The following is an 11727-nucleotide window of genomic DNA, read 5'->3' as shown; positions in this document are numbered from 1 at the left end:
CCTTGAAACAATGTTCTCTTTCAAAAATTGACAAACCACTATTGAAGTAGCTTGCTTAGTTGGAATTTCCTCCACCCACTTGGTGAAGTAGTTTGTCATGGTGAGAATATACATGTGACTTGCACTAGATGTTGGATTGATAGGTCCAACAAAATCCAATCCCCAGTGCTAGAATGTCTCTTCAATTACCACTGGCTTAAGAGGAAGTGCAACTATTTTAGGCTTACCAACAAATTGTTGACATTGCTCATATTTGCGAACCCAACTGTATGCATCCTTAAAGAATGTTGGCCAATAGTATCTTGCATGCAAAATTTTGTGTGCAATGATAGGAGCAGAAAAGTGTCCACCACAAGCAAGATCATGAAAAGCTTGAAGTAACCTTACTTGTTGTTTCTTGTCAATGCAACACAAGAAATTTCCATCCAAACCCTTCTTATACAAGCCTTTGTCCCATAAGAAAAAATTCACCTCTTTAAGCTTCAAGGTCCACCTTTCATTGCATGAAAAGTGTGTAGGAGATTCTCCATATTTTGATAAGCCAAGTCATAATACCACTCATCGGTGGTGCTGACAAACAGAACCTTGGGAATATCTTGATTCACGCCTTCATTCTCCAGCAATACTTTATCACTTGATTGCTATCAGCGACCAACTGACAAAAACCTTTTCCATGAACCAACTTAGTAGGCTTAATTTCCATATCATATTCTTGAATCTTAGCAACCCAGTTTCCCCTTTTAGTTCAAAATTCTCATTGTGTGAGAATTGAGTTGACAACAGCATCAGGAACAAGTGCAATGACATGTGAATTTAAAATATTAAATCTAAAATGTTTTACCACTTTAACCACATCAAAGACATTCTTCTCCATTTCTTATTATTTAAATTCATGAGCCTTTAATGGGTAACACATGAATGCAATGGGTGATTCAGCACCCTCATTATTCTTTTACATTAGTATAATTGAATAGGTATGATCTGATGCATAACTATACATGATAAAATCTTTGGTATATTCAGGGCGTACCAAAACTGGGGCATTTGCCATAGCTTCCTTAATTTCATGAAAGGCTTTCTTTCCTTCATGAATCCACTTGAAAAGAGAATTACCTTTAATCATGTCAACTATGTGACAAGTCTGTTCAGCAAAGTCTAGATAAACCTTCGCAAGAAGTTTATTTTACTGAAGAAAGAATGCACATTAGTTTTACTTGTTGACAAAGAAAGGTTATGAATGGCTTTTACCCTTTCAGCATCAATCTTAATACCTTCTCTTGAGACAATATGCCCAAGAAAATTACCTTCAATTACCCCAAAAATAGATTTCTTGGGATTAAGGGAAATGCCATCTTGGCAGCATTTCTCCAACACTTGCTGCAAATGATAGAAATGATCTTGACGCTTCTTAGAATAAATTGTCATATCATCCAAATAGACTATAATGAACTTACCAAGGAAACTTTAGAAAGCCATGTCCATTGCACGTTGGAAAGTCGCTCCTTCATTTATCAACCCAAAAGGCATCTTGTGATATGCAAAAGTACCCCAAGGCATTGTAAACACGGTCTTGTGTTGATCTTGCTCAAGAACCTCCACTTGATTATAAACCAAAAATCCATTCAACATAGACATCAATTCGGATCTAGTAACAGCTTGTAGGATGTGATCCATGACAAGCAATGGGTAATTATCTTTCAAGGATGCCTGATTCAAATTCCAAAAATTAACACATATCCAGATCTCATCATTCTTCTTGTGCACAGGCACACTATTAGCTATCCAGGTGGAGTGATGAATAGGGAAGATTATCCTTGCCTTTAACATTTTTTAAATTTCAGCAAAGATGGTATCAAAAATCTTTGGATTGTATTGCCTTTTCTTTTGACGAAAAGGAGCAACACCTGTCTTCAATGGAATGTCATGATGAAGCTCTTGAGGACAAAAATACTTTAAGTCATCATATGAGTAGGCCAAGACATCAATATATTGCTGCAATAATGAAATGAATTTCCACCTTTCTTCATGTGAACAACATTTTCCAATGTTTATCATATTTGGATTCACCTCGGTCCCAGTATTCACTTTCTCATACTCCATTGTGCTAGTAGCTAATTTTTGTTGCTTTTTAACATAGTGATCATGCTTGTCAAACAAATTTTCAAGATATACAAGACCCTTAGGAATCTTATTACCTTTCAATTGTAGAAATTTTTCACCAGTTTCTGCATCAACACTTTCAATGGCATCTTTTGAAGGATATTGACTACCATCAATATATAGGTCATCAAAATTATCAGCAGTCTACAAGAAATTGATTACATGATGATCATCATTGAACACTTTCCAATTGTCAAAATTATCAGGAACACTTGGTTGAAAAATCATTTCAATAATATACGTTGATCCTAAAAAATCCTTACATGGAACCAAAGAAGTTGCGGATACTGCCAAAGAATTTGCTCTATCATTGAATTCATGAGAAAAATAGATAAATCAAAGGCATCAAATTCCTCAATTGAGTCCCACACAAGATTATGATAATTCCTTAGCTTATCATTTCTTGTGTGATAGATATTTTTGATTTGACAAATAATCAATTCATCATCTCCTTGAGCATGCAAATTCTTAATCCCTTCCTTTTGAGCTACATTCATCCCCATAAGAAGAGATTCATACTCAACAATATTATTAGTATTGTCAAACTATAACTTGAAGGAAAATGAAAATATTTTACCGCCAGGAGACACCAATACAATACCGGCTCTTGATTTGGTGGAAGAACAACTACCATCAAACTCTAACGTCCAAACATCATTTGGACCACCAACACTGACAATATTAAAATTGAGAGTTTGTTCTTGTAGAGTTGAGGATCTCATGGATTCAGCAACAATACTTTCACAATCACTCGAACTTTCATCTAGTGAAACGACATCCTCAATTTTAGGAACAACTTCAAACTCATCATCAACATATAAGAAATAGTTACCCATACTTGATGACTCAAAAATAATCCAAGCTCACTGATCATCAAATTTCACAATGGTGTATTGTGATTCTTTTTATGGATACAACATTTTTATTTCTCCCTTGATAGGAATATGAGCTTCAGTCATATCCATGTTTAACTCTCCTCCCACATCTCTACAAAAATTTCTTTCCAATAGTATGCCACATGATGTCGACACATTGGCTACTAATACTTTCATCTTGATCTTCTTGTCTATAAATGTGGCAAAAGAAAATTGTGCATCCTTAATCTAACCTATTAAGGGGACTTTCTTATTATCCATCGAAAAACATCTACCAAACATCTTAGTCAAGGTTAAACCAAGAGCGTTGGCAACTTTCGGTGGCATAACATTATTAGATGCTCTAGAATCAATTACACAATTACTTAGCTTGTGACCATTAATCAACAAGGAGATATAAAATGGTTCTATCTTTTCTACAGGAGAAGGCGAACTCACTAAGTTGTTTTGGGATGTATTAGACTTGGGAGGTTCACTTGGGGAAATATCTTTTTCTTTTACAAATTTGACCAAACAATCAAATTGATCTGGATTAGATCTCAAATATTCTATGTCAGACATTTGTACTTTAGTCTTCCTAGCATGATCTATAATATCAAATGATTGAAAATAATTCATCAAAGATGGATTAAGGTTCTCATTTTGAGAACTTGAAAGATTAGGTGCACTGGTCTTTGATGTAGGTATAGAAGAATTGATAGGTGCATAAAAATTGACAAGTGCAAAAAAATTTGCAGCACTCAAAGGAGCACTTACACTTTTATCCTTTGCATTATCTTTTGGAATGGAGTTGTCTTTTGGAGGATTTGGTAAAGGAGTTCCACTCTTAGAAATAGTAACTAGAAAGCATTGAGAATACTTGACTTGTGTAGAATCATCACTCTTCACATTGACATGCAGTTGTGTTGCATGTGCTTGCGAACGAGTGAAGACCGCAAAGACTTCTCTATTATGCACATCTGGAAAATCATCTTCTTCATACTACATATATTTGATATTAGAGTCACTAGCCAATTATGAATCATCTCCTTGAAGCAAATTGGCATCTTCATCACCAAATGGAGGAAGATCATTTTGTTCAGCCTCATAATAGCCTGTAGCTAAATTTTGAGGCGGTGCTTCCAATGCAAGTCTCTTTGGAGAAGGAGGTAACTTGTTTTGATTACATATGACATAATTGGAAGCATTATTTGGATAAGTCCTTGGAAAATCATGATAAGAAGTATTTCCTTGTGAGGAAATTTTCTTCTTAAGTGCTAACAACTCATTTGCTATCTTTTGAATCATAGGGCCAATAGAATTTATTGAAGAAAATGATGAATCAATAATTTGATTATTCCTAACCTTGTTAGGATCCTTTATTATCTTACTAGAAAAGATAATATCATCTTCAACTTATATGGCCATCTATTGTGCAATAGCCAAATCTGCAGGATTATCCCTACGCAAGAGAAAACTCACTTCTGGCAATTGAGCATTAATTGTGAAGTAGCCGAAATGTGATTATGTAACTTATTGATCTTTTCCATAAATTATTGCATGGGCTCTTGTGGTTTTTTTTTCATTTGAGTCAGTTGCTCTAAAAGCGCATGATCATCTTCAACAAACTTGAACCTTGCCTCAAATAGTGTTCTGAGGCTTGCCCAATTTGTAATACAATTATTCGGAAGATGATAGAACCAATCAACAACTACACATTGCAAAGTTTCAATGAACAATCTCAAAGAAATGTCATCATGTTCAACACTGAGAACACCACATGCAATATAAAAAGTAGTGATGTGCTCATCAGGATGTTGAGCACCATCTCCTAAAAACTTAGGCAAATTATTTCTTGTGCCTTTTGGAAGTTCATGTAAAGGTGTCGTTAGGCTCAAAGGACCAAAATCAGTATCCCAAGGACCCGCAACAGGCATCCTTAATGGATTATATGGGGGTATTACAAAATGATTTGCAAGTGGAACAACAAAAACTTGCAAACTTGATTCCTCACTTGGTACAGGAGATTGTTGTGCAGGAGGAGGAAAAATTCATGTCTGCTACAAAGGTGTCTGCATTTGTGGAGGTGTCACAAAAGGAAAATTATGTTGCTGCAAAAACTCAAAAGTAGGATCAACAATTCCTCCTGCTCATCATCCACGAGCATAATTTTGATTAGCCAGATCAAAACCTTTGAGAAAATCAGTAATATGGATATTACAATGAAAAGTGCATTGCAACCCAAAAAGGAAATACTAGTTGCACTTTGCTCTCCAGCATAGTTGTCAAAAAACTGTTGGGTGAATATTTTTTCACTAGCCTACAAATGACAAAATATATAATTCACACACACCTATGTCGAGAAATTAATCTCTCCTCTCATCAAGGGGAGGTTCCCTTTGAAATTCCTTCTCTAATCAACAAGAAACTAAAATCTGTGGGTAAGTTTCGGGCATATAACTCTTTTTTTTTAGAGTTTATGTATTTTCCCTCCACTTGTTACAATTCCCTATCACTTATGATACTTAAAGAAATGAACAAACTACTCCAACAAATTACAACAAAACTTACAATCAAGAAGAACAAAGTCTTTCTTGAATGTAATTCTAACTAAGCTAAAGATTAAAAATGATAAGAAATTTAACTTATAGCTCAAAGTCTTCAAGTATGAATTCCCAATTCTTTAAACCACAAGTAATAGCAGAAATACAAAGTGTAGACACTTAAAAATAATTATTTTAATAATTTTAAAGTTCCTGACATAATTAATTTATTAATTATGCCAATTTTTAATTCTCCTCAATATTAATTAGTTATAATTAATATTGTCACTATAGTCTATTGATTGATTTATTTAATAAATCAATCCCCTTTTATTCTTCTACAAATCCTCAATATCAAATCTCCTCAAATTCCTCCTCTTAACTATTTAATTTCAATTAATTAGTTAATCTAAGTGATTCCTAAAAATTACTTTTTTCCTAATCCATCATTAACCTAATAAATTCTTCTAGAACTTAGCATTATTCTTCTAATTTTTAATTCCCTCCACTTATTCTCTCTCCTATTCAAATTCTCCTACAAATCTTATCTACCCTAATTCCACCTAATTTTTCCTCTAATCCCTCTCCTAATGAGTTCCTAGTGGCTAATCATCATGATTAGCCACAAAGTCAACTCCTTGTCCCTTCCATCCAACCACTCTCCTTAAATGTTCTTTTCCTAGGTGAAAAACTCACATTTCTCTAGGCATCTTATCTTCCAAGGAATTTTAATTCCTCCTTATTCCTCCAATCTCCATGAGCATCCCTTTTGAAGCATTTTTAATTCTTCCTTTCCATCCCTCAAGAAAAATCCTATCCCTTGCTCTTTTCAAGGCACATTGGGAAGTCTTCCCAATGAACCTTGAGGAGTGTGGAGACAAGAAATTCCTTTAACACACATCTCTTGGTCTCCACACCTCCTCTTGGGCCTTGTGTGGGCTCACAAGGAATCCTAAACCTCCATCTTGGGTCAATCCTAGATCTTCATTTCTCCTCCTCTCTCCCTATAAATTGAGGACTCCATCCCCTCATATTTCATCTCCAATTTTAGCAAATTCATGCTGCTAGTTTGTGCCTAGGAAACCATCTTTGCACCCTTATCATGCCAAAGCTACTTCTCATCCATACTTAGTCATATTATCCATCTCATCCTTCAAATCCATCACATCCATTTTTGCACAATGTTGGAGAGCCAACCACATCAAGCAATCTAGGAGCAAATCAACATCACATTGGAGGCATTTGGGTGCACTTCGACTTCATCCAAGCTCCATCCGAGGGAGAAGGTAAAGGTTTGCAAGGTATAAATATTATCTTCATGTTTTTATGTGATTTGATTCATGTTTCATGTTTTAATATGTTTTAGTGTTTTGTTTGTATACTAACCATCTGAATTCACCTTGCTTCTTTTTCCCATATTCATTCTGGCATGCCCGGTGGGATCCCTAAGAGTAACATTTTTTTAGTTTTTGTGAGTTTGCAAGTCGCAGGTATCAGAACAATGTGAGCGATTCGGGTTCAACATGATAGACATACCTCTTTGGCCCATGTGCAGACGCATCAGGGCCAGCACAAGCGTACCAGGGCAACCAAACTTAAAAACTCAAAAAAATAAAAATTGCCACTTTCTTTTTTAAAATTTACTAACTTTTTTTATATTTTCAATGCATGCGCAAGCGTGTCAGCATGAGCAGACACATTTCAACATGAGGGAACTGCACCAGCTCGACCGTTTTCAAAAATCCCACCCTCTACAAAATTTTGTTTTTAAAATTTGAATTTTAAAATTTAACTGCTAACCTTTTTCCCTGTTTTTAGTCTTTCAATGTGAGCACGAGCGTTTCGACATGAGTGAATGTGCTTCACCACGTGCATAGACACTTCCGTGCGAATGATCCAGAATATCGTGACAGACAGGTATAAAATCACGATTTCTGTTTGTTTTAATTTCTTTTTTTTTTTAATTTTTTTTAGGTTTTTGCCATTTGCAACATGTACGAAGGCGTTTTGGCGCTTGCGTAGGTGCTTCAGCACAACTGGCCGCATTTCAACACATGCGTTGTTTCTGTAGGCTAGTGACTACTGATTTTTCTTTTTTTTGAGTGTTGCAACTTCTGCAATTGTCCAAGACCTAAGAAACACAAAATAACTACTAATCTAAATTGTTTTGTAGGTTTCCTAGGAGTTCCAACCAAATATTTTGTCTTTTCTTAACTAGGCACCTAGATCTAATTAAAGGATAAATGAACCATTGTCTTTTGTGTTTTGTGAAAAGTGTAAAGGTAAGAGAGTATTCTCTCATCTAGCTAGACGATCAAAAATCTAGACCCTCCAAGTTTTTCATGTTTGTTGCATGCTTACCTTTAGCGGGTCTAACCTCCCAACTTGCTCTTTGAGAAGGTAATAGGGGAACAACCCATGTGAGTACACCTGGACCTGGGGTTCCCAACTCACTATAATAAATAGGCCATTGATGATGAAAGGGTAAATGGTTGGGGCTATATGAGAGTTGACTCTCACATTGGGTGCTTAGTAGGATACTAGAGATCTCAATCACGCTTGTGTGACTACTGAGTTATTGGTGCTTTGTTGGGATATAGGCCTCAATTGTGCTTGCGTAACTACAAAGGGTAGCTCCTAATGGGAAGGTATATTAAACACCTTGTGCATAGTGGCCAAAACCCTTCTAGTCATTGGTGTAGAAGGTCGGACCTCCGAAGCCAACCATATTTTTATGGCCCTAAGTAGAGACATAAAGTTCACCATGAGGAGTTTTCATGGGAATTGATGCTTGGTTGCCTTAGAGAAGTGAGTGTCATGGAGGGGAGCTAGTGGGGTCAAGCATCTAAGTGTTGGCTCTGGGTAAGCGTAGCTGGGAAATTGATTGGGATCCAATGACTATTGTCCTTGCTAGCCTTAAGAATGTTGTACATGAGCATGAGTGTCTTTGAGCTAAAATTCATTTGATCATTGTGTTTTCTTTGCTTGATACTTTCTTGCCAAGAGTAGACTTAAAACACATCATTATCCTCAAGCACTTTGCAAAAACATTTGTCTAAAAGCAAACAATCATCCAAGTCACATCCTAGTCACTATCCACACAAAGTCCTAATTGCGTCGAAACTCCATCCGTTTCATGTTTCATAAACCTAAGTTGTATAAGCATCCTAAGAAGTCAATCCACTGACCTATCAAGAAGAAGAAGCTCACACAAGCACAACTCATTACATGTCAAAAATTTTGGTATACAAATCGCAAACTCTTGCTTAAACATAGGACATTCTTGCACCATTACCACAATTACGTCCATGGCCATAGTAATGAGTTTTATGCTAGTGATGAATTAAGAGTCTATGCCCTCCATCAAGGTTTAGGTTTGTCTTTTAACACCAACTATTGTCAAAATCAGGGTGGTCATGTCCCTTCATACAACTTGTCATCCAAACCAATCATCTATTGAGTCATGTTCATGCAAAGGATAGCCTAGTCACCAAATTTCTTCTAATCATCACTATCATCCCTCTTAAATCAATCATCCCTAATATTTTCCTAAGGACTTAGCATGTCAATCAATCACAAAATCAATCACCTTCAATTATCAAATTAATTCTCAAAATCCAAATCAAATCATCCTTTAATCCAATTTAGCCTCACTTTAGGGTTGCATGCCTTGTGAAGTTTCATTTAGACCTCATCCTTAATCACTTGGATTTTGTGCTTGAAGAAGAATCCTCTCCAAGTACCTTTGCCTTATCCTTTGAGTCAATCAAGACTCTTAACTTACGTATTTTCTTTTCTTAGGGTCATTAGTCAACCCTTAGTGGAAGAAAGGCTTGTAATCATCATTCCAAGGTCTAAATTCTACCCAACTTGGTGATTACCTTGCTTGTGGTTTCATCTCCCACCTAAGATCCTCATCCAAGGACTAGGGTGCCAATCCTAATCAAATCCGGGTCCTAATCCGAGGACCCTATCAATCAGCAAAAAAAAAAAATTCCATTTTCATCAAATTCAAATCCAAAAATCCAAGAGCCTTGCTAAGTCCTCTCATCAAAAATTTCCTCCTTCAATCTTTTCTAAGGTTATTCTTGTATGGTTACAACTCGACCTCAAAAGAAAAAGATGGTCGAACAACAATATGGTATGTCGGACTTTAGTGTCCTATATGAAGATCCTACATAGTGTGCATCCTAGCACTCAAAATCAAAAACAAAATCCTAATATGGTTGACCAAGATGAACTCTCTCCGGAAGTGCAAAATTTCCTAGCAAACTCTTATAATCAAGAGACATTGAAGAAATTTATTCAACACAATTCTATTGCGCTTCTAAAGACCCTCCTTGAAAATGGAGCTCAACTCCCACCCAATTTTAATAAATCCACCCTTGGTCAACAATCACAAGGAGACCTCACTCCCATGCAAAATGCCACACCTGTTATTCAAACTCAATCAATTCTGGCCCCGTCAATCATTCAAACTCAATCAATAACACCCGCGACACGTCCCCCTTGTGGTCTCCATTCCACCTTCTTCCTCCTTACCATCTATACCACTATCAAATCTGATCTCATCTATTCTCCAACATGCCTCTATAGCATCTTTTTCTACTCAACCATATATTTATATTCTACAAACCTCCATTCTTGTCAACAATGTCGCTAGGCTCATTCAAGTCACACTTAATCCTATCACAATAGTTTGTGGGTCACAACCAACTCTCACTCAAGTCCCTGCGATGTCGGTCATCACATCTCACATCCCTGCTTCCTTATCATATTAATACATTAGTGGTGGTGCACCTTCCATGACTCATCCGATTCTAGGGGTGAACACAATCCATCATTTCCAAAATCCACAACAAGACCTCATTAAAGAAATTTAGGACATGAAAAACATCATCAAGGACATGACAGAAGGGACTAACAAAAGGAAACCTTACTCATTTGAGGAATTTTGTCCTTGTCCTTATGACCCATCTATATCAGTTGCACCTTACCCCCCAAGGTTTGAGATCCCTAAATTCACCAAGTATGAGGGCAAAGGGGACCCCCGTAACCATGTTTGGGAATTTCACATCCTATGCCAAGAGGTCTCCTATAGTGACCTATATCATTGAAGACTCTTCCCTAAGAGTCTCATGGGAGATGCCCTCGCATGGTTCTCATCCTTACCATGAGGTTCCATTATCTCCTTCCTAGACTTGGCAAAGAAGTTTTTGGCTCACTATGCCTACAACATGGCTAATGATGTTTCCATGATGGAGCCATGTAACACAAAGAAAATGCCCATAGAGACTTTCACTAACTTCTTGCAAAGATGGCGACACCTCATCAAGAAATTCCAATGGTACATGCCTGGACAACACCAAATTGAATTATTTCAAAAGAACCTAGTGCTCGAACTTTCAAGACCTTTGACATCTCAATGTATTAAATCTTTCCAAAACTTGACGGATAAGGGCTTATCCCTCAAACGTGTCTTGTAAAAGGAAGGAACCTTGAAACACTACCAAAGATCAACTCAAAATTCTTCCTCTTATCATAATGATAAACCAAAATTCTGGTCCAAGAACAAGAACATAGTCAATGATGGTGTAACTGATGCAAAACAGGTCCAGACTGTGGCTGCTCCTCCAAGACCCACCACCACAAATCATCAATTCAACAATCAAAATAATCAAATCCAATCCCAAAAGCCTCACAACAATGTCTCAATCCAGGGATGACCACCTCGATCCAATAACAGGACTCCAAGAGACTTCACTCCTCTTGCTGAGCCTATTGAAGTGGTGTTTGTTAGGTCTCGGAGGCAACTAAGAGGGGGGGTGAATCTTTTGTCCAATAAATACAAATCAAATCTAACATAACCAAACTTAATTCTTAATGTCGGTAAACCAAACTTTAATGTCGGTAGACAGTTTAATAGTTAATTGTAGTACTGGTAAAGTTTAATGCATGAAAGAGAAAGACAAATAACATACACAACACATAACACGGTTATTTGTACATGGAAACCCTGTAAGGGGAAAAACCATGGTGGGAAACCTTACCCACAATCAGATGATACTACTGCAGATAGTATGTGTGTATTGTCTGCACATGTAGAAAGGCCAAGTGCCTAGAGCTCACTGCTCAATCACAAAATGGGAGTCACACTCACTACAATTGGA

The sequence above is a fragment of the Cryptomeria japonica genome, chromosome 10, assembly GCF_030272615.1.
Source record: "Cryptomeria japonica chromosome 10, Sugi_1.0, whole genome shotgun sequence".
In the NCBI taxonomy this organism is placed as follows: domain Eukaryota; kingdom Viridiplantae; phylum Streptophyta; class Pinopsida; order Cupressales; family Cupressaceae; genus Cryptomeria; species Cryptomeria japonica.
This window is presented reverse-complemented; position numbering follows the sequence as displayed.